This window comes from Pieris rapae, chromosome 20, assembly GCF_905147795.1.
Source record: "Pieris rapae chromosome 20, ilPieRapa1.1, whole genome shotgun sequence".
Lineage (NCBI taxonomy): Eukaryota > Metazoa > Arthropoda > Insecta > Lepidoptera > Pieridae > Pieris > Pieris rapae.
In genome coordinates, this window is record NC_059528.1 from 1,652,189 (window position 1) to 1,677,200 (window position 25,012).

At 34.2% G+C, this 25,012-nt stretch overlaps 1 protein-coding gene and 1 non-coding gene across 3 annotated transcripts in view; one reads left to right on the forward strand and one right to left on the reverse strand.

The window, feature by feature from the left end:
- Window positions 1-25,012, reverse strand: part of LOC111000793 (syndecan) — a 222,735-nt gene that overhangs the window by 28,364 nt on the left and 169,359 nt on the right. The window lies entirely within an intron of this gene.
- Window positions 20,346-20,418, forward strand: Trnav-aac. The gene has a single exon. It is a non-coding gene; the product is annotated as a tRNA-Val (tRNA).

Here is a 25,012-nt window from a genome sequence, read left to right on the forward strand (position 1 = left end):
TAGTAGCCTGTCTAGCACCAGTCCCAGCCCTTTTATCAACTAGTTAACTTTATAGTAAGGCTTTTTACACAGCTTTTCTTTAATACATTTCTAAAATTTATTAAAAGGCAGAGATAAAAGAGCCTCTGGGATTTTATTGAAGAAGAGTATCCCTACTCCTAAAAAAAGAATTAATTTAAGAAAGTCTAGTACGGGGTAATTGCAGCCTGCGTTTGTTCTATTCTATTAAGCACTATTTTTGTGTACATACATAATATTTTCATTATTATATGTCGATATTCTGTTATGTGCGCATCCCTCGCTCGTATTACACCCACAAGACTCAGGCACAAAAGACCAATCTTGACAAGATCACTATTAAATAATCAACTTTTAGAAGAAAATATCACATAACTGATAACAGATACAGAAATCTGAGGCCAAAACCTGAAAAGAGTCATTAAATATAATCATATCACTAATACTAAGTCACTTTTACAAATTTTGGAGTTTAATAGGCGAACATGATTTCAGACTGAACTCTCTTAATACTTCATATTCAGTGTATTGCTGCTGGGGTTGCGCTTCTTTATAACCATAATATATTCTATAACATTTTAAAAGATTGATCACAGTTTAAAAATATGTATTTTCAATTTAAAATTTGTCATTTGTAATTTGCGATCTCTGTGTAATTAATTATCGGGTGTCTCCCTGTCTATTTGTACACAGGTGCGCATCGCTGCCACTAATTACCGTCTAGCGCCTTTAACTTGTGGTCCAAGATTTTCTCTCACACTATTATGCGGAAGAACATCAGACTATTGTAACACTATTTAAAATTTTTGTGCATCACACCAATGTCAAAATGCATAGGGAATGTTGACCTTTTAGACAAGAACGATTAGGTTCCCGGGCAATTAATTAATAATTAAAAATTGATATTTATTCTCCGCCCCTAGTGAGGTGTGAGAACCCATTCGAATTATCAACGCGTTAACTAAATCCATAGTGAAATTTCACTACTAGGTTTAAATATACATCGGAGACTGAATGTTAATTGTCTTAGTAATTGTCTTCGTAGAGCTTGAGAAGTAATCATACCATACTGAGAAGACGTATCAAGAAGCAGTTAAAGTTTTCATAATATATAAAAAAACTTGGCGATTAAAAAGATGAGATTTTATCTATGTAATCTATTTTGGCTTTCTGTATTGTCTTAGTATTTTATATTATAATATGTATAAGTATAAGCTGTTAGATTAATTATAATTAAATAAATAAATAAAAAAGATTGGCGGAGAGTTTATTGCCAGTTCTTCACTTCCGTTCTACGCCCTTGACTTGAGAACTGGCAGTAAATGTAAAATTAGATTCATTTAATGTATTTATTTTTTTTGACGTTCATAAGTGTGCATTATGTTACCTATATGAATAAATGATTTTTGACTTTGACTTTAATGTGACTAAATAACTTGTACCACACAGCACATGAGAATTAATATCTACAATTTGTCTGTCGTCAATTTCTTTCATGGCCCAGATAACGGGAGACCACGTATTTATTAGTTTTATTGTTGCGATGATGGTATTACAAAAATCTTGGTATTAATTCCAGAAGTTTGTTAAAGTAATTGCTAAATACAAAATGATTTAATTAAACATGAAGTCTATTCTATTTAACCAACAAGAAACAATTATTGTTTCGCGGGAATCGAACACGGCGGAGACGGTGTGAAAATTTAAATAAAAAGTTGTTTTGAAAATTAATTAAGTAAATTGATGAATAAGATTTTGAATATTCATCGGAAAAATTCCTAAGATTTTAACTGTTATTATTTATATAAGTATCTTTTATAATATTTAACAGTTGAGCAATTTTCCGTTTTCCTCAAAATTCCACAGTCCACTGGAAAAACACGTCTGACCTATATAAAGAAATTAAATTATATTAAAAAGGCTGAGATAATTAACTCGAAGAAAAACAGGTGAAGTGAAAGGTAAATTGCTCAGTTATTCCAGCGAAATATTTCTGAGATTAAGTATTTAAAGTTATTATTAATTCTGAGCTTTCTTGAGAAACTTAGTGTAAAGAAATTAGCTTTTATAAATTACTCCTTCCACTGATGGTGGCAGAGACCGTCGCATATCATAATATATTATATATATTCCTATCGCTTTTATGTCATTTGGTTTCTGCTTTGCGTCCTTTCTTTTTTCTCCCCACTAGACTATTACATGTAAACGTATTTCTGACCCATATGTCATCTCAAAAGTTTTATAAACTTCCGCTTCAAAATTTTTGAATCTATTCGAAGTCTATCTGAATTTATCCAGTATTGAAACATAAATATTATTTTGAAAATGTTTATGACTGTGCCTTATTGTGAATTGGAAATACAAAATAGTATCGATGCAATTATAGACTTCCCGTACAATTCGCAATACTAATGATTGAATTTTCACATTGCTTCACTGACTAACTAGTAATAGGTTCGGATTATTATTTTATATTTATTACAATCACTATAGAAAATGGTAGAATCTACAGCTGAGTCTGAGACTTTTGTATCTGTCATGATTGTTTTTGTTCTAATAGGTTAGTACATACTAATACTCGTAAACGGGTGCTACTTGTGGTAATTGGTCGGACTTGAATTTGTGTATGCGGTGATGTTAGTTATTTCGACTATGTACTTGCGTGTTGTTTCCCACAAGAATGTAAGTGCGTGCTCCTATTGCAGCACATTACAAAAAATTCACTCAAATTAAAAAAAAATGGGTAACTATTTTGAATTTACTTTCTTCGAATTTCTTAAAGAGCGAAGCTGCTATTCTTATATTCTCGATGAAATTAATATCGAAGATCACAATACGTTTATACGCAAGCTATGAGTTTAAACGGAACTGAAGATACACCCAATTTCAGGAATATTGCAAACTGTTCAATACTCGTACAAATGAACTCGGAAAATAAAAACCTACTTTCAATAACATCGAAAGATAATAAGAAATTTTTATTTTTTTACAAGTAAATATTTGATTGCTATCGAGTTCTCACTGCAATTTCCTTGTTTAGACCTAATACTTATCTAAGTTAGGCCCTTTTTAGAAACTTATAGAAGATTTTGTTCTATTCGTATCTAAAATTATATTGTAATATATTAGTATCTAAAATTCTATGTATATACTACAATTATTATTAGCATTTATGGTCAGAGGAACAGACCGTGGAGAAACTTTTCAGCATATTTTCCGAATGAGTTGGCATTCCGATATAAGAATTTTGTTGTTTCTTTCAAACCTCCAGTCCAGGAAAAACAAAAACCTATATTAACAAAACAGCTTTTAAGGCTGACTATCGTCGGAGGCCGCTTTTGTCTGTGAAGGAACTCGGCCCGGAAGATACCTTTTAAAGTCCCATTTATTTGAACTATGGAATGACCTAATTAAACTTATTTAGCCTCTTCTAGTCAAATTAAATGCATACATTACTTTATTAATATAAAGTATATTATCATTATTCTTACGTTAGTAGTAGTTTAGTGTCTATGACAAACTTTCTTTAGTGTATTTCTTTCGTATGCTTTCATATATATAATTCTACTATACTTGTCTATGAAACTGAACTCTTAAAATGTTGGACCGATTTGAATTTTTTGCATACGTTCAGGGGGAACCCTGGATAGTTTAGATTCACAAATCAGCCCGGCAGATGGCGCTGCAGTCGGTACATTCATACATTGGTTCATATCCTGATCGCTTGAAATATCATACAAGACAATGTCTGTCGGTCTGTTTATATAACAAACGTACAGGCCAATCTTGAATTTTGTATTTAATAAGTAAAGTTTATTAGTACTGTTCAAAGTAATTTATTAAATTAATTAAAATTTAAACAATAATAAACTATACTGGTGAATAACACCGACTTAATAATATAACTCAAATAGCCTAGTACTAAACTACTGTAGGTACCACTTTAGGCTCCAGGCTAAAAAGTGCCTTGCGGTAATGGAATATTTAATTAATTGCATTTTTAAAGAGATGCCGCCTAAAGAACTACGCTAATTAATATTTAATTTTGTTTCTCTATTTACTTAACTGCTATGAGAGAACAATTTCTTACTTTTATTTAGTTATAAACCGTTCTACGGTGTGTATTAAGAATTGACGTTTTTTAAACCATTTTAAAAGTTTGGTCTAAAGAAATCGTTTACGAAATGTCAAAATGTGAACTCAAACCTCGGTTGTACGCTTTATTAGTAAGCAAAATACGGTTTATTTAAATAAATATAACTAAATTAACTTAACTTTATTTGTATATATAGTTAAATAACTATACATATAACTATAGTTTCGTATGTCAAGTAGAAAGGTAAGTTTATGAACCTATGTGACATGTATGGGCCCATCCCAAAAAAATGAATAATATTTTTCATGATTTAGCATTACAAATACATATAACCTTTAATCTTCACAATTTTACGTCAAACTAAGTAATACAGGCAAATTTTTCTTAATAAAAAAACATATTTAATATTTCTATATAATTATGAATTTTGTACAGTCTCTCACAACATAGTCCTATTGTGGCGACCGGTGTTTGTAAAACAATGTAACAAAACAATTAGTTTAATGAATAAAGTATAAATTGTAATTATTAGAAAAAAATCTCCCGTATTTCAAACGGAGCTATATTCTCTAGAGAGTGTTCACCAACACTTGACAAGACAGTGTTGTGTGCCTCTCGAGACGTCTTCTTGAGTGGAACCCCACCTTTACCTCTGTTGATATTTCAAAAATAGTTTTTGACACAAAGGTTGGGGGCAGTAAAAATAGCGAACATTGTTATTATATAACTGGTTTATTACTAAAACCCTTATTACCACGTTCTTATACGTTATATAATGTGTATTCTTATAGAGGTTTATTTATTTTAATATAGGTTAAATCAATTAGGAAACATTAATTTATTGTTTCCTAATTATACAGTAACTTAATACTACTACAATAGAAAACGCATGTACCATTTTATAGCTAAATTGTAAATAATGCAATTCTTGTGAGCTGTGAAAACTATATCCGTCTCACATGCAATAATATTCAGGATGCGAATGATACGCTTTTCTGACTAAATTTGTACGCACTGCAAGTTACTGTGACCACACACACTTTATATGTTATTTTTTTATTTATTTTATTCAAGTGTTCCTACAGCTAATCACTAAACAATATTCAAACAATTACATTACACACAAAAGCCAAAACGGAATACACATTGAAACAGAAACATAAAGCACAGTTTTACAAAGCACAGTTAAGATTGATTGAATGGTAGATTAAAATATGTATTTAATATAAAGGAACACACAAACCCATTATTAGTAAAAGATACCCGAGTTTTTTAAATATTTTTTTAAGATTTTTTTTGTCACATAAAATATATATTCAATGTTATCAAATAAAATTTGCTCGATTTGCTGGTAATTTATGTTGTAATCTATAGGTATACGATACACAACCGAGTTTCGTAAATTAGACTTAACTTAAACATTTAAAGATAATAATTTATTAATAAAATCATAACATAGGAAGTATAAGCAACATGTGCAATACCTTTTGAAACTTATCTAGTATTAGGTAGAGGATGACTTTTAGTAGAGAAGAAATTCGTATTGAAGAGATTTAAAAAAATTCACCATTACAATGCAACAGTATCGTAGTAAAAATCCTGTTGTTCCAAATTCAAAATATAAAGTAAATAACTTAATAAAAGCACTAGTTAGTAACTTTTATTTCAAAGGAAGTTTTACTTTGAGTAAGTTCTCTGTCATAATGTCTCTTAATAAACTGCCGAAGTCCGCTACGCCTTATTAATTTACTGAAAGTCCTTATTGCGGCTATAAAAATAACAATTTGTTGGGAAACAAATTGTTATTTGAGATTTGAGAAATATGTAAAATTAGAATCATTTAATGTATATTTCTTTTATTTTTTGACGTTCATAAGTGTACCTATATGAATAAATGATTTTTGTTTGTTTGTTAAGTAACGTACAGCTGATTTTATATGTAGGTATGTACGTCTTCGTCGGATACCATCCTCCAGTAAAATAATAGATTCGTGTTAATCTCTGTTGGAAGTCTTTGGTAGTCATATTCAAGGGTTATCCGCTACAGGTGGCTGTTGGAAGTCTTTGGTAGTCATATTCAAGGGTTATCCGCTACAGGTGGCTGTTGGAGGGGCTTATATATTCAAGATGGCTATGTAAAGCGATACGTCTTTGAGATTTTTCCAATAGGAATTAAAGTCGACACAGAACCGATCATTGTTCTAGCACAAAAGGTGCTCAACAATCGCCTTTGTGCTTTTATCCGGATACCCGGACTTTCGAGGCGCTTTAACCGGATTACAGAAATATCCGTATGGAAAGATAATATGAAAATTGTTCATTTCTAACTTTAAATGAAGTTTGTTTAATTTTATGATAGATTACTCTCAATCCATATAATAATATGTATATTATATTAATAATAATATTCGCTGGCTATTATAATCCGTCGATTGGTTATAGGCACTCTTTTTACAACATTTGGATTAAGATGTCTATCTCAGATGGTCAAAAACGGATTGAGATAGGTTATTGGGTTTGGGCGTAAGGCTATTTTGTATATAAATATTCTTAACTCTTTATAAATTATACATAGACAACCGCCTTGTCAATTGAAGTCAACTAATGCAGTATTTAAATTAATATTTATTAAGTTTTTCGGCGTAGGGACCTGACGACCCCATCGCCCACTGGTGAAATAACCTGTGAAAGAGGTTATTTCACCAGTGCAATCAGTCAACCCCCTTCCTAGTGGGAGTGCCATGCTGTTGCTTTCGGGCTTCAGCCAAATGGGCAGGCACGACCGGGGCAGTACCACTGTCTCACAGAAAACCGGCGTGAAGTGATGCAATAGGTTTATCTTATTGTACTCGCGTTTCGTTCGGTGAGTGAGACTCCCGGAGCCCATCCCCCCCCCCTTCCCCAGAGTATGACGGTGCAGTTTAAAGAAAGATTACCCCAGGGGGGTACCACACGTGGAGAATCCCCCTCTGGGCGTCCATCATCGGAACAATCAGTATCCGGTGGTGGATGCACAGGCTGCCCTTCGTATTCTGGGGTGGGCAAAAACTGCGCTCTAAACAAAACATCCAGTTCTAGGTTTCGATCTCGGGGCAAACGGAAGAATTCGCCGAAGGCAACCCCTTCCACGCTCACAGTGGACTTCACCAATGTTAGGGGGCTCAACTCAAACCTAAACGCGGTTCACTTTCACCTTGAATCTGCGAAGCCGGCCTTATTCTTCCTCACTGAGACTCAGATATCCTCCCCGGCTGATACTTCTTACCTCTCCTACCCGGGGTACAAATTGGAACATTCATTTGTGCCGCGGGCGGGAGTTTGCGTGTACGTCAGAGAGGATATCTGTTCTCGTCGCCTTGGGACGCTTGAAGGAAGGGACCTATCTAACCTCTGGCTCCGCATAGACTGCGATGACCATCCGCGATTCTATGCGTGCCTGTATAGGTCCCATAGCGGAAATGACGAAACTGACCGACTCATCGAGCACATCCAAATGGCTACAGATTCCCTGCTTGAAAGGGTTCCTACCGCCGAAATCGTGATACTTGGCGATTTTAACGCCCACCATGCCGATTGGCTCGGCTCTGAAACCACCGATCACGCGGGAAGATCCTTTCACGACTTTGCTTTAGCCTACGACCTGACACAAATGGTCCCTGCGATTACGCGAATACCAGATGTGGACGGTCATAAACCCTCTTTGTTGGACCTTCTGCTGACTTCGCATCCGGAGAACTATCAAGTCTCCGTTGACCCGCCATTGGGTTCATCGGATCATTGTGTGGTCCGGAGTACTGTGCCATCTACGCGCCCTTCGCGGTCGCGCTTTTTGGGTTTTCGCCGTATTTGGCATTACAAGTCAGCAGATTGGGACGGGATGCGGTCTTTCTTTGCGTCCTACCCTTGGGGGCCTATTTGCTTTTCGTCTGAAGCTCCAGATTCCGTCGCTGCCTCTGTCGCCGAAGTGGTTCTGCAGGGAATGGAACTCTTTATTCCTTTTTCTGCGGTGCCGATCGGTGGCAAGTCTCAGCCCTGGTTTAAGCGTTCTTGCAAGACAGCCTCGCGTCGAAAGCGAGAATGCTTTAAGGCATGGGCAGAAGCGGCGAAATCTCGTGATGCTAATACCAGCGAACTCAAAAAAGCATATAACTCAGCCTCCAGGTCCTTCAAACGGGAAATCACTAAAGCAAAGTCAGAGCACATTGCCAGATTTGGCGAGAGATTGGCCCAACTCCCTTCGGGGACTCGAGCCTTCTGGTCTCTAGCCAAAGCTGTCCAAGGGAATTTTTGTCAGCCCTCCATTCCACCATTGCACAGGGAGGATGACTCGCTGGCCCACACTGCGAAGGAGAAGGCCGACCTTTTAGGCTGTCTCTTCGCGTCCAACTCGACTTTGGATGACCGAGGGAGATCACCACCGAGCATTTCACGGTGTGATTCTTCGATGCCGGAAGTTACATTCCGGCAACGTGCTGTCCGTAAAGCATTATCTTCCTTGGACATACATAAGTCGAGCGGGCCGGATGGTATTCCTCCAATTGTGCTGCGTACTTGTGCTCCTGAGTTGGCTCCGGTCTTAACGCGCCTTTTCCGGTACCTGTACTCGCTTGGCACTGTCCCGGAGTGCTGGAAGATCGCATCGATACATCCGATCCCTAAAAAAGGCGATCGCTCCGATCCGTCCAACTATCGCCCAATAGCGATAACCTCCTTGTTCTCCAAAATAATGGAATCCATTATTAATTGCCAGCTCCTGGAGTATCTGGAGGGCCACCAGCTGATAAGTGACTCTCAGTACGGCTTTCGTCGTGGTCGTTCGGCTGGTGACCTTCTTGTATACCTTACGCATAGATGGGCGGAGGCAATTGAGTCCAAGGGGGAGGCTCTAGCGGTTAGTTTGGACATAGCGAAAGCCTTCGATCGGGTGTGGCACAGAGCACTGCTCTCGAAGCTTCCAGCCTATGGGCTTCCCGAGAAATTATGCGATTGGATCTCCAGCTTTCTGGCCGATCGGAGCATCAAGGTCATCATCGACGGAGCATGTTCCGACCTTAAACCCGTGAACGCTGGGGTCCCACAAGGCTGTGTTTTATCCCCGACCCTGTTTCTTCTGCATATCAATGATATGTTGCAACTTAGCAACATTCACTGCTATGCGGATGACAGCACTGGGGACACTCTTTACACTGGCCGGGCAAGTATTTCTCGGGCAGATGTCGATGAGTACCGGAACAAACTTGTGTCTGAAGTAGAAACCCTACTACGTGGAGTCTCTGACTGGGGCAGACTAAACCTAGTCCAATTTAACCCCAAAAAGACACAAGTTTGCGCGTTTTCCGCTAAAAAAACACCCTTTGTCGCTACTCCTCTTTTCGAAAACACTCTCCTTAAAGCCACAGCCAGCATTGGAATACTTGGCGTTGACATATCGAACGACGTTCAGTTTCGCGGTCACTTGGAGGGAAAGGCAAAATTAGCCTCCAAAAAGCTCGGTGTGCTCAGCAGGGCGAGACGGTACTTCACTCCGGGCCACCGCTTGCAACTATATAAAGCTCAAATTCGGCCCCACATGGAGTACTGTTCCCACCTTTGGGCGGGTGCTCCCCAGTACCGGCTTCTTCCACTTGACCGTATTCAACGAAGAGCGGTTCGAATCGTTGACGACCAAAATCTCTCCAAGCGGCTTGATCCTTTGGCGTTGCGTAGAGATGTGGGGTCTCTCTGCATCTTCTACCGCATTTACCATGGAGAGTGTTCAGAGGAGTTGTTCGGATTAATACCTGCAGCTGAGTTTCATCATCGGACGTCGAGGCAGAATACGAAATTCCACCCGTATCACCTCGACGTCCGCCGTTCCACAACTGCGCGTTTTTCCAGGCAGTTTTTGCCGCGCACCACCACTCTGTGGAACCAGCTGCCAACTGAAGTATTTCCGAACCAATTCGACTTAGGGTCCTTCAAGAAAAGAGCGTACCAATTCTTAAAAGGCCGGCAACGCACTCGCGAGCCCTCTGGTATTGAGGGTGTCCATGGGCGGCGGTATCACTTAACATCAGGTGAGCCTCCTGCCCGTTTGCCCCCTGTTCTATAAAAAAAAAAAAATAAAAAAAAAAAAAAGTTTTATATAACATAATCATTTTAATTTACTTCTTTCTATTAATTAATTTTTATCAATATTATTTTATAGATTACATTGCATTATGACGATATAATGATCATATTTCCGTACAGATTAATATTCATACAAAATCTTTTGTTACATATAACAAGGGCTCCCTCAATACAATACTCCCCTAAATTCAGGGAAACAGCTGCAAGATTAAAAAAGCGAAGGAAAATGAAAGAAAAGCTATTTCAACGGTTACGATAAATCACGAAGACGTATGGTTATTATTCTTTCTTAATTCACTGTCATGGTGTTATCAAAATTGATTATCAAATTTATTTCCTGGTTTTCAAATCTGTCAACACACATTCGTAAATTTTGATATGAAATTTTCTTTATTAAAGCCTTCCGTAGCATAGTTGTAATTGATTTTATGTATATAATAGAGAATGCATTATGTTTAAAGAACTTTATTTCTCATTACTAAAGTGTATTTTATTTATATGAGAAACTTTATATGTATATACGTGCAAGATACACGTCGCCATTAGCCGTCCCAATTTTAGTCTACTATGTTCACTCTAACATACATCTTTAATGCCTTTTTGAATTTGTTAAACGTGCCATATATTGAATGAAAAGAGTTATTATTGTTATTACCTCGACTTGATCCCTTGGCATAGACTTATGGGGGTTCAATACAGAGCTGGTTTCTCGCTAAACGATTAGGTATAGCAAAATAGCGAAAAAATACCAACGTTACAGGTACACTGCCATAATACTTTTTAAATTTGTTTTAATTTTCTATTTAATAATTATATTTTGGTTATTAATATACTGTACGAGCCACATTCTGCTCTCTCAGGCTTTCTTAGTATAAGCGTGATTATTCCCTATGTAAATACGTGCCAAGGTATACACATTTAACTCATTTACAAACGTGATGATTTACTCTGTATGTACGTGCCCCTGGTTGTACACTTGGATCACTTATAAGCAGGACTATTTCCCAAATGGTCGGAGTCACACCCCGAAAGTATAGCCAGACGTAAGCACTCTCTTCGACTGTTTAATTGTATAGCAATTATTATTCTATTATTTTCCTCATATTCTAGTTTTACGTAAGTGGTGAATATAAAGTAAGACAAAAATCTTCTATTATTTCAAGCATTCAATGACCCAGGAACCGTAATGTCTATGTAGTTTAAACGTAAATGCTGAACACTACACAAGTCCTATTATAAAATATTCATACGAATTTCCACAACAAATAGTTAATGATAATATTTTTGTATAGAATACTAAAGCTCTGCTCGTGTGGAATTAACCGAAAGCACGTACATTGTTCAAATATTATTCGTGTAGTGAACTATACCGAATGGTATTGATGTAACAAATGTATCAATGTATAAATGGTATATACGGACCAGCTTGATTTTTTTATGTTACAGGAGGCAGACGGGCAGGAGGCTCACCTGATAATAATAATAATAATATATTTATTTTATTTCTCACCAAAACATATACAATAATTGTCATTCCTGATGTTAAGTGACACCCTAACAATCCTCTTGTAATTTGACGACATTATAATAGAGGCTATTTCTATATATACGAAAGAAATATGAATAAAAATTGCCGTATGTATTTTATGTACTTTCATGTGGTTTATGAATACATAATCTAGAAGAAAGGTTTTTATGCTTAATACAGTCTATACGATGTGTCACATTACTTGATAAAACAGCGAAAAACTGAAACTTCAACCTCAAAACCAATTTTCTCCAGGGAATATAACTCTTTCAAACATCAGATAGGCGTGCTTTTAAATAGGCCGCAGACTTAACACACAGGGTTGTATTTAAAATCTACTTGTGTTATGGACAGACCAAAATATAAAAGAACTCACTTTTTTCGTACTAAAATTTAATAAGAAGTCATGATGATTTGTTGTTTAATTTTCCAAAAGTAAGTTAATATACAAAGCCTTTTAATTCAACTAATACAAGAGAAACTTTACAAAACATATAAAAAAATAATTGAATTTGAAAAGTTAATATTGGCATTGTCTATATATTAATTAGACTAGGTTCTTTAAATCTTTCGAAAAGTTTATAGTTTTTGTAATAATTTTGACCTAGTAATGAACTCTGGCAGACCCTTGACACCACTATGAAAACGTTTATAAACAAAGGAAAGCTTATACATAGATGTGGTATAGTCTCAACAGTTTGCCAAGGAAGCGATTATATGCGGGTATATTGTAAACAATACTGTTTGTTCGTCTCTGTGAGCCATTTGTCTTCAGATTGAATTAATTTAATTTTGAGATTGGACGTCTAAATACAGTGTAGTGTTACGCCCGTACCCAATAATTAATCCACAATCTCAGATAAAAAACAATCTGAGATCAGAGGGTGACAGTTGATCGGTCTCCTATCAGCATCCCAATAACCAAACCCTACGAAGACAATCCATTTTTGCCGACGGATAGAATGCAATCTTTTCGCTCGTTACACTCATATTTGATAATCAATATAAACCAAGAAAGTAAATAAAACCGTACAAATAATATTAAAATATACATATCTATGTTTAAAACATCAAATAGCTTTTTAATTATTTTAAAAACTGGTGTAAGTTAATTTCTGTCAAAATAATTAACTGTTTAGATTAAGATAGGATACTTTACTTTGCTAGGTAATACAATTTAGGATAGTATAAAACTATGGATAGTGATGTACCTGAATTTTTCCATACTTAATTGGCTCAAACAACTTATATATTTTTATAAAATTATATAAGTTCATATATATCATATATATGGATGAGGTCTAACTGCATACCACTTAGCAGCTAATTTATAGTAAATTCATACCTGTAACAAAAAAAAAAAACATTAATAAATGTACCAAAAGCTAAGATTTTATAAACAAAAACGGAGAATAATAAACAGATTAACTGGCAATTTTAACTAAAGAAGAGTAGATGCATTTCTAAAAAAAATGTGGAGAGATTATTGGCAGTTCTTCTCGACCGTTCTCTGCCCTTGCTTTGAGAGTTGGTAGTAAATTAAACTCAAACTCAAAATATCTTTATTCATATGGGTAAACAAGTACAATTATGAACGTCAAAAGGAAGTTAAATTAATTGAAAATTTACATTTACTACCAGTTCGCAAGTCAAGGGCGTAGAGCGGGCAAGAAGAACTGGCAAGAAACTTTCAGCCACTCTTAATAATCGACAGTTTCGAGTCATACTGTAATTAGTAAATTCTTTGAACTGGAGCAAATCAATCCCAAGGATCATTTAAGTATTCGTCAAATGTATAAAAAGCTTTATTGATTAATTTTCGTTTAACGAGGGTTTGAATTTATTAGAAGCATTTAGAATTTAATATGTATTTCTATTTGACCTTCATAAGCGTACATTGAACCTTAATAAAGGATATTGATTTGATTAAAGTGATTCATTAAATTACAAACAAAATATACACGTATTAAACACAGTCACAAAGAATATACTTTTGTCACTACCAATTCAAGTTCGTAGTTTCCAATATATTTGAAAAGTGCAGGTTTTCCAGCTAACACTGAAACAAATATTTTGCGGGGCGCTCTATCGGATTTCACAGCCCATTGGCGCAGGCGATCGCCGCTAATCACGTTACGGAGACCGGCTAGACCGCGTCGCATGGAGTTTTCTTGATAAAATACTCTTTGTTGCCTTTCCTCTATATTGGATACGAAGCATTTCCTTTATAAGCGTATGTGTCTTTATTTGCAGAATGTTACGCCTAATTGTTTTCTGTTTTTGACCGGACAATATTTTTGTGATAAGTTTTAACATTAATATGATTTAAAGAAAAACACTTTTTTACGGATTATAGTTTTATGTATTATTGTATTTAAACTTATAATTATTTAGACATAATTTTAAATTTAACCGTCGTTTCGCGTGCGAGTAATATGATTTTCTTACTATTCGTAGAAAAGTTGTCAGTGTACTCAGACGTTTTGCGATAAAAGTTATCTTAATACCAAACATTGTGGGCTATATACTTTAGCTGTTAAATGAAGTCAAGGTAAAGAATATATTTTGCAAAGGTATATAAGTAATATCATATTAATAAATCAAAGCAAACGAGTGAGTTTACTGGCTGGCTTCTCCAAAGTTTTTATTCTTAATGAGTTTTTGATGGTCGCGACTAGCGCAAACTATGAAAGCTTCGAGACAAAGCTCGCTCTTTACTACGTATTCATTTTTATATTAAAACTACGCCCCAGCTGACACTGTTTGCTTTTAAAGTATTTTTAAGTTATTCCGACACTAGCGACGATAAAGACAATTTTTAAAAGGTTAATATTTTGTTAAGATTTTTTTACCGTTTCACTGACTGTTGTTTATCGATGGAATTATTGTAACATAATTATTTACAAACACTTTCTAAATGTCTATATACAGACATAAATTAATTGGTGACACATACATTTGCAGTAGCACAGCTATAATGTGTCTCCAATTAAGAATTTAAAGCAACAGGTTCAACATTCCTATTAAACATATAAAATACATAGAAGTGTAAGAATGTGAAAAACACTACACCGGAAGTGAAACTAGATAAAAAAATTCCAGTGTAAATTGAGTCAAAAAATCTCAAGGCGAAAATTTACTATTTCAACGCTCACCAACGAGCATGTACGCTGATTCAATTACTCAGATCCACTAGAATGCACCAGAGACAGGGCTAGATTCAGACATCAGGGGCTCCTTCGTTGCGTTGCGTTGTATTGCGTTTATTGTACCCTATTACAATCATAATTGGCGTTTATTGCACCCTATTACAATCATAATTTGTTGAACCCCGTAATTTCATCCGTAACAAGAAACAAAGAAACATTCATGTTTAGATGTATAGATAAAGTAATTGGGAATATATAAGCCAAGTTTAACTGCACTTTTGTATTTGTGTACACATTTTGGTGTTGCTTGGGCGGCGGTAAACAGCGGTTTTTGCTGAGTTTCTTGCCCATTCTTCTCAGAACAAGGCCACCTCGTTTTTGAACGGATGGCGTAGTCTTGCTCTTTCGCGAATTTTGTAAACGTTTCTGACATTCGTAAGCATGCCCTAAGACGCATCTAAACTGAATAAATGAATTTTGATTTGATTTGCTTTTAATGTTTGACTATGGTCGCATTACAGGAAAGGTTTATCAAATCAAACCTAGCTTCATGTAATATCAAGCAATATCCAGCTTTAAAATATGAGCCAGTGTTCAAGACAAGTTTTTTTTTCATATATCACATAAATGTGAGACAAGATTATAATAAAATTCGAAAATGTAGGTATATTACAATAAGGGTAATTATTAGATTCATCATATATTTTTAAGCGTTTATAGGGGCTTGAACAAGTTCATTCTTGATAATAAGAGCCGGGGCCTCAGAGCAATTAAGCTTGTTATAGCCGGCCCTTTGTGCGCATCCAACTTGGTAGAAGGAAATTGTAATTTGGACTCGCAAAAAGTGATATTTCACACAATCAAGCTGCAAGCTTCATACACTGTTTCGTGTTGAAAAGCTGAGCTAAAGTTTAAAATGAAGAATCAACAAAAACGAGCATACAGAATTTATAACGCACAAATTCATTTTAAATTTTGGATAAATATTTACAATAAAATAGATCTTTAAGGAGTTATAATTCAATTCATAACGATGGTGGTATTGGATCGCAGTGGGGAGGTCATAAATTCCCTCAAATAGATATTTTTTCAAACTCCTCACGAATTCTGAAAAAGTTAGCGGCTCAAGTGATTAGTAATTTGGATTTTATCAGGGATATTCAATTCATTTTGTAATGTTTCTATTTTTATTTTATCTTAATTTACTTATTTTTTAGTGTATAAGCTTCATAATAATTAGAATGTTGTACGCGCCTATAATTGGGATAGCACTTGGCTTGTGTGTAACATGCATTATGCATGTATCAGTGACTACTTTTGTGGTGCAATAAAGAAAAAAAGAGATTTGTAATCTTTGTTCAAAATTTGTTCGTCAAGTAGTTTTAAAAAAAAATTGTAAACTAAAGTATAAATGAAGTTATATTCTCTGAACCATCACGAGATATATAAGGTTTCTTTCAATATTTAACAGCTCACGTCTAAAGACAACTTAAGATTGCCTCTCCTAAGATCACTTTGCCGACCGTTGTGGTCAACCGCTTTATCGACATTTACCGCCATCTGTTTACACAGTCGATAGCAAAAGCTTTATCTTTTCATAAAACGGTGCCATTTTCCAATTGCGATGAAATATTAAACTCTTATTATTTATTTTGTTTATTCCATTTCATTTGTCATGTTGCCACTCAAACAAAATATTGCTTTGTATGAAGTTTTATTGCAGGCTCGTTATTCCAGTGGTTGCGGAGGTCAAAATATATTTTGGAATTCATTAATTCAGTTTTATACCATTTCTGTTTTTATTTATTATGTCGATATCTGAGCGAGAAAGTTTAGTAGGTACACAAATAGATATTTGAAAAAAAAAAACACTTTTTACAAACAATTTTACGAATACATGTCTTAACTTGTAGTATTGTAGTATACTTATAAAAGCACACATAATTAATTGTCACAATCAAATAATTGCATTTTATGGTGACGATTTTTTGCCAGCGAAGTTAAAAGCAAAGATAGTAATATATGAACGTATTAATTTTTTGTTGGAATCCACGAAAATGCATTACGTTTTCAAGCATAGACAATGTGTTGGCAATATGTGTCAAAACGTAAATAATTACTGTTGAAGAAAATCAAAGAGCCCCCTCCTCAGAGTACTACTTGAACTACTACACGAATAAATACGTGCCGTTGGTACTTAGATGAGTTCCTTAATTATATACTATTTAACTAACTTCTTGATACACTTACTTTACTAACAATAGTAATGTTTAATGTTTAAAGAACTTTATTTCTCATTACAAAAAAAATGATTATTTACATGAGAAACTTAATATTAATATGTATATGTACAAGAGAGATACACGTCGTCATTAGCCGTCTCAATTTTAGTCAACTGTGTTCATCAGCAGCATAACTACCCTATATTCTTCATATGATTATAATGTGTTTAAGCGTAAAGGTATCTCTAAATAAAAGGTTATTATTTTTATATCAGGCACATAGACATAGACAAACATTCAGCTACACTCTCAAATGAATACTAATATACATCATACATTCACTCATACTTCATGTGTTATGTTATATGAAGACTTGTGTCTGATTATATGTAACACTAAAAACAATTGAACATTGTAACATATACAATGCAATAGTTGTTATCCAGTTACCTAAAACACAAAGACTGCCTAGTCAACCTATTTGTCATTAATAAAATTTTTATATATATTTTTTTCAATAAATGTCCTCTTCTGCCAAGCAAAACATAATAAAATGTCATTCTCAATCCGTGGAAAATGACAAGTTAATTAAAATGTCATAAATATCAAACGCAAACTGGGTGGCATAGTTAAAACTTATACTAGCTAATTGTCGCTCCGAAGTTAACATAGTCGTTCAAAAGCGCAACACGAAATTACTTTACACCTAACTAGCTTTAGACCTCGCTTGTTTGTAAATTGTACCGTCGATGTATAATGAACCAGTTAAATAAAGATATAAACAAACAAACAAACAAAAATCATTTATTCATATATGTAACATAATGTACACTTATGTACGTCAAAAAAAGACATATTCATTAAATGATTCTAATTTGACATTTACTGTCAGTCTCGAATCAAGGGCGTAGAACGGAAGGGAACAATGGCAATAAACTCTCCGCCACTCTTTTTAATCGCCAAGTTTTTTTATACACAATGTTTGTAAGGAGCTGCAACCACCATGTTCCATATGACATCTTGAGTAATAGAGAATAATAAAAAAAAACAAAGATTTGTCCTCATCAGCAGGACGCATGGTGAAATAGGAGCACGCACTTACATCCTCGTGAGAACAACACGCAAATACGTAGTATAAACAACTAATATCACCGCATACACGAATTCAAGTACGACCGGTCACCACAAGTAGCATCCGTTCACGAGTATAACGCATGGCCAGCCATCGGCCCCCTCGCCATATTTTAGGGAGAGAGACAACCCGACGCATGGACGCCACACATATACATATGAAAAATATCAACATGAGAATACACAGAATTATAATACTTGCACATTCTAGGATACATTGTTGTTACTTGTGGGTATCATAAATAGTTGGGGGATACGCATAGAACGCGTCGGTACCATGATGTCAAGTTTATGTAAACAACAGCTGTCTAGTGAGCCATTTGCCATTTTATGTAAAGTGCACAGGTCGCTCATCCACCTCCTCCAAGACTATTTGAAAGTGGGCAAGACGCTGGTCATTTTTCTTTATTTTGTGCCTAAGACCATACATACAACATAAAGCTTTAACAAACCTGATGAAAAGAGACATATGAGACAGCCTTAGTGCAATTAGACTGAATTATTATATAAAAGAACCTCGTAAAGAAAATGAATTAAATAAATGAATTTAATTAATGAATAAGCGCACGTCTCAAACGGGTGTTTAAATCGCATTTGAAACAAACGCCGGTCCACCGAGACGCTGGCGAGCTCACTTAATTTAATTTCAGGATTGCAGATAACCATTTAAACTGTATGGGAATTCTGAAGCTATTATCATCCCGAGTGAGGCTGGAATAAATCGGTATTTAGGTATACTTATACTGGTAACTTAAACTTGGGTATGCTGAAACATAATATATAACAGATGATAGAAGCGATCGATGGTAAATAATAAAGTGATTAAAGACAAAAAGAGATTAAAAACAAAAAAATTGGAAAGATACAGAAAACAGCGACAGTAAAATTGAAGGATCCATGGAAAGCGTTTGCCAAAAAAGGGATGGTGTATATGAAATTCTACTAAAATATTTATTTATTTACATAATAAATAGAAAAGAAGTTGGTATGGTCTGTCCACACGTCCAACATACTTAAATAATTAACATATACACATGCCATAACTAATTATTTAACTACTTGTAAGTTTAAATTGTGTTACTCTCAAATTGATTCTTAAAAGGCCGGCAACGCACTCGCGAGCCTTCCAGCATTGAGAGTGTCCATGGGCGGCGGTATCACGTAACATCGGGTGAGCCTCCATCGATTGCCCCCTGTTCTATAAAATAAATAATAATAAAATGATTGAAATTTAAAAAAAATTGAGTCGGGCAATTGATGACTACGGTATCAAAATTAAGATCAGCCGACGCATAAACATACATAATAGTCCCATACCCTCAACGATAAAATCATTTAAATATATAAATGTAATCTTAAAGGATCCGAAGGATACTTCGATAAAAATCACTGAAGGGGAAAATTAAAAATTTATGGCGTCTTGCAGATGCTAAGAATTCGGGAAAGTAATTTGAGGAGATTAGGAAAGATTTTATATTCGGTATAAATTGGTAATACAAATAGCATTCGTTCTAAATAATTCTGATTGAAATATGTTATATGTTTTGATGCTTAATTTAGTTTGGATTCCATGTAGATTGTTCAAGAGAATGTCGTGAAAATATGTCTTTTACAAAATAATTTGACGGAACATTTATTTTACAGTATATTTACTTAAACTGTTGTGTCTTGTCTGTTTTGCAAATTAAACTGTAAAACTTGCATCAAAAGATAATTCTATGATAACAAATTTAATGTTAAATTAATTTAAATAATTTGCCGATTAAAGCTATTGTTTTTGGTAAATATAATTATTCAATGCCTTTTATACCTAAAGTAAGTAAGTATATTTAGTTTTAAAAAAGTGGTGCTATGGCAGTCGAGAGTTGCATTTTTAAACGTTATTATAAGTTCTCTGCTAATAATATCTTCCTTCCGAATTAGCTGTCTTTTATATGTGTGGAAAAAGATTTTGGTTTTTTATATAATAATAACTATAAATGTATTTGTAAAATTCACATATTTTGAGAAGAATACTTGCATGAGAGTTGACATGTGAGTTCATAGTAAACCTCGAATATACATACTGTTATTTTGTACACTAGAAATAAGTTTCCGTGGTGTAGCGGTTATCACATCTGCCTAACACGCAGAAGGCCCCCGGTTCGATCCCGGGCGGAAACAATTTTTTAAATATTTTTCATAAAAATAATTGCAATACATTTTATACAAAAATAAATACTTAATTAAATCAGGCGAATAGCTGAAAACAATACATTTGAATTAGGAATTGTAAATTCCGAAACTTTGCCCATAATAACAGCGGCTGCAATATCCAACGATTTAATTAATTATCCTTTAGGCTAAAATGAATTTACCGACCAAATAAATTTACATACAATTTAGACAGGCAGCATTTTATTTTTATAATAAGTAACGTATTATTCCGTGACTTTATAGTAAGTCAATTTTTCAAGGTATTAACACGATAAGTCTTCTAGTATTGCAGGTGTTTATGAGCAGCAATTACTCTTTATCCTATACAAAAACCTGCTTATTTAAGTTATATAACCATTGTGAATTATTTTGTTAATAAAAACATCCGGGACGTTTTTAAAAATGGAAAATTTCACTCATGGAAAGCGGAAGCGGAAGCCGCTGTAAGAATAATTAAACTCATTAATGTTTGTTTATTGACTCGTTATTTCGTTTCAATCAGATTACTGTTGACGTAGTTTCCGTTAATTGCGCTTTTGAAATAATGTTGAAATTATTCATAATACATGGATGAATTGTTTTGGTAGTTTTAATATTGAAAAAAATATTATGCTAGTTAATATGTCATATAATAATTGTACCTACATTTTAACCGCATAAAGTATGTGTGGATAGTAGTCAACAATATACCAAGATTATAATTATGTAATATTGTATTATAGTTTCCGTATTAATATTGAATTGGCTTCAACCGATGTAGACCGGTACAAAAAGTTCTATCACCATCATTAGTATAAAAATTAGCCCCGAAATCGTGGAACTATTAACAAGAGAGCAAAGTAATATACATACTATAAAACTAAACTATATGTCTAATACATATTAAATAAAATAATTATAGTGCCCGGACCGGATACTGGTTACTATCTATTAAATTTTTTATATGTTTGTTTTACATTTTGACCAAATCATTTTTAAGCATGAGGAGTTTGGTTATAATAGCGTAATAAGCCCGCCAACGCACTCGCGAGCCCCTAAATAAGGTTTATCAGCCTCCTGCCTGTTTGCCGTTGTTCTACAAAAATATGATAACGCATTACCTACCTAACGCAGTACCTTCACACATTATTTTTATGTATTTACACTTCGTTACCATAATATACATAAGTATACATATAAAAAAAAAACTAAAAATAGGCAAGTTATTGGGCAACGGACAGCCTTATCGCTAACAAGTGATTTCTTTCAGGCAACCCTAAATATGGAACAATAAAACAAGAAACATACAGAAGGTAAAGTACAAGAAGTGCATAATTAATTTAAATAAAAAATAAAAACCATTCTCGAATTCATATGTACACCCAAAATTTCATCAAAACCGGTGCAGCCGGAGGAGTTTATCTACATCCACAAGAACACGATGTATATATTAATATAACACAATAAAATGGAACGTTACCAAATAAACAAACATAATTTAATGTATTAAAATTATATTTTATTAACATAAAACCTACGAGTGCTGCCACAATTGTTAAAAAATTATATCTCTTGTTTGCGTTTAATTAAATAATTAAAATGTTTTGTAGTCAGCTAATTAAAAATGTAGGCCACTTTTTGAGGGCAGCGTATTTGACATAAATCTGTGAATTCGGGATTTCTCATTAATTTAATTAAAAGGTTGTGGGAAATATAAAGGCTTCTCAGTAACTTTCTGGAGTTGGCAGAATTTTCTATGCTCTTAAAATTAACGCAAGTACCCAGTAACTACCTACTCTATTTCAGATTAGATCACATTTTTGGGTTTATTATATTTTATACCCTACCCTCAAATAACTTAATGTTGAACTTTACACAATTCAAATGTTAGGTTTAAATAAAATTTCTTCAACGAGTATTTCCGGGATTCTTGATTATACGTAACATTACATATATATAAATATATAGAAATTGTGTGCCTCAAAATATAACATATTAGGTTGGGGAAAAAATCTTTTCCCATTATAGTATATATGAACTTGTAATCAAATCTCTTTGGCTATACAATTTGTATCTGGCTGGTTTTGGTATCATTACATAATTCCGAATTCAAATAAGGAAAATGTGTGATTTTTATTCGCTTTTCGTACCGTCAAAATCAAGTATATATGAACTTGTAATCAAATTTGTTTGGGTACTTTAGTTAAATGTAAATAAACTATATTAAAAAATGTGATGAATTTTCTTAAAAAATGCGAAAAATCTTTTTCCCCAACCTATGAAAAAAAATTAATACGTTTTTAAAGTATATATCAAGTGCACAGATTATGAAATTATACATTAATTCAAATTAAAAAATCGTTTATTCATGTAGGTAACATAATGTACACTTATGAACGTCAAAAAAGAAATATACATTGAATGCTTCTAATTTTACATTTACTGCCAGTTCTCAAATCAAGGGCGTAGAACGGAAGTGAAGAACTGGCAAAAAACTCTCCACCATTCTTTTTAATAAATAAGTTTATACATTATTTTCAATTAGTATGACAAACCCTTTTTAAGTTAAAGGCTTCCTCTATCATTAGTCTCTCGTGATTAAGCTACCTGAAACCAGTAGTTGCCTTGATTATAAATTTGTTTTTCTTTTTGCCAAATCTACATAAAAATCTATTTTTTTTTCTGGAGAATGAATATTATTTTAAAAATTAAACCTTCAGTATGATATCATATTCACATTAATTAATCCCTCGCATCCATTTCATACAGAACAACTAATTCCGAACGGAAATTGAAAACAGGCTTAAATTTTTTATTGTTAACTGTTTCCGATATACGGCATTCGTTAAATTGTTGTGCGAGAAACAGAAAGATTGTTACTAATTGGAAACATCAGAATTTTTACATACCATAATTCAGTGAATCTACCCTGTATGTATCTTGGTCACAGTTTGCATTTTGTTTTGATACTTGCTTGTACGCAACTACATTTTTTTACGCGCGTGACATGCGATTTTTGGATAAACTTGCTACATTTCACACCGTACAAGCAAGTATAAATGCGCATATATAAAAAATAGCCAAAGGTTACATTATTAACGCTGACACTAAAAGCTGACAATCAGAGATTGAGAGTGCGACAACAACACAACCTGTGTGATTATAATCTAAAATAAAAAAGGTATGCTTATTTATTCAAGATTTATTGTAATTATGAAACCTACTAGTGTAAGTGGTCAAAGTATAGGCAGACGTGCTAATAAGCCGAGTGGACGAATTCTAAAATTGGAATGAATAAAATTAGAGTTATATTCTGTTAAAGGATATCGATTGACTCAATAACTGGCGTTCCCTAATTGAGCGCCGATTCTACGTATCCTATAGTATTCATTTTATTTTTCACGTAAGGCATTCCTGTTACATAGAGATACCGTCTATGAGTTTTTTTACCACGTACAAGTTTACGATGAAGAGAATTACATCAAAACATTGTATAAAATCGAATGTTACAGCAATTTGATGGAGATCCAGCGGTGTTAAAAAGTCTAGTCAAGACACTTCAACTATTAATTTTTATGGACTATGTTTTAAAAACATAGTTTAAAGTTAGTAATAGCGGTATACCCAAACATTTAGAAATCCTGTATATATTACAGATTAACATGTAATCATTTTCATTCAATAGTAAGGAACATTTTTATAATGATAAAAAGGCAATATTATTTTAATATACTACATGAACAAATCAACGATTTGGCGATAATGACACTTAGGTGAGGCAAGATTCTTAGTTATCTTCTGAGTTACATTCTGTAGCGCGACCTGATATCATAGGCAAGATTCTGACCGCCAAGGATTATATACATCAGCCAGGGCCAGTCAGTGGGTTAGACCGGTCGAAGATCGTTCTTTTGTACGACATCCTTCTTTCAGAATGCCATCTGCTCCAGCACAGATCGCAGGGAAAAGAGCGTACCAATTCTTAAAAGGCCGGCAACGCACTCGGGAGCCTTCTGGCATTGAGAGTGTCCATGGGCGGCGGTATCACTTAACATTAGGTGAGCCTCCTGCCCGTTTGCCCCCTGTTCTATTAAAAAAAAAAGCTGGTAAAGTTCTGCCACAGAACTATTCTATATCTTGGAAAGAAGAATGTCCCAAGACGTGACGCGGGTCTTGGGGGCAAACGTGCAGGAGGCTCACCTCATGACGCCACCTAGTACACTACTGGCGCTTTTTTCACACGGCACCAAAGACAACATTTATCAATTCATATGCAGTGGGTTATCGACAATACAATATACAATTTAAAACAATATGGGCATACAATTACAATTTTATAGCAGTACATACGAAATAAAATTATTGAGTTCGTTTAGTCTAAATAATAGTATTTGATATATGTTACATATTTATTGTTATTATTCGAATCGCACTCCGCACGCGTCATAAATTTAGAATGACCGAATAAAATATTTCAGTTTTTATTGAATATTTAGTCATGTTGAAATAATGTAGGTATTATACATATGACCCTGTTTCACATACGTTGAAGTATTACGTTAACTGTGTAACTTCCAAAAGC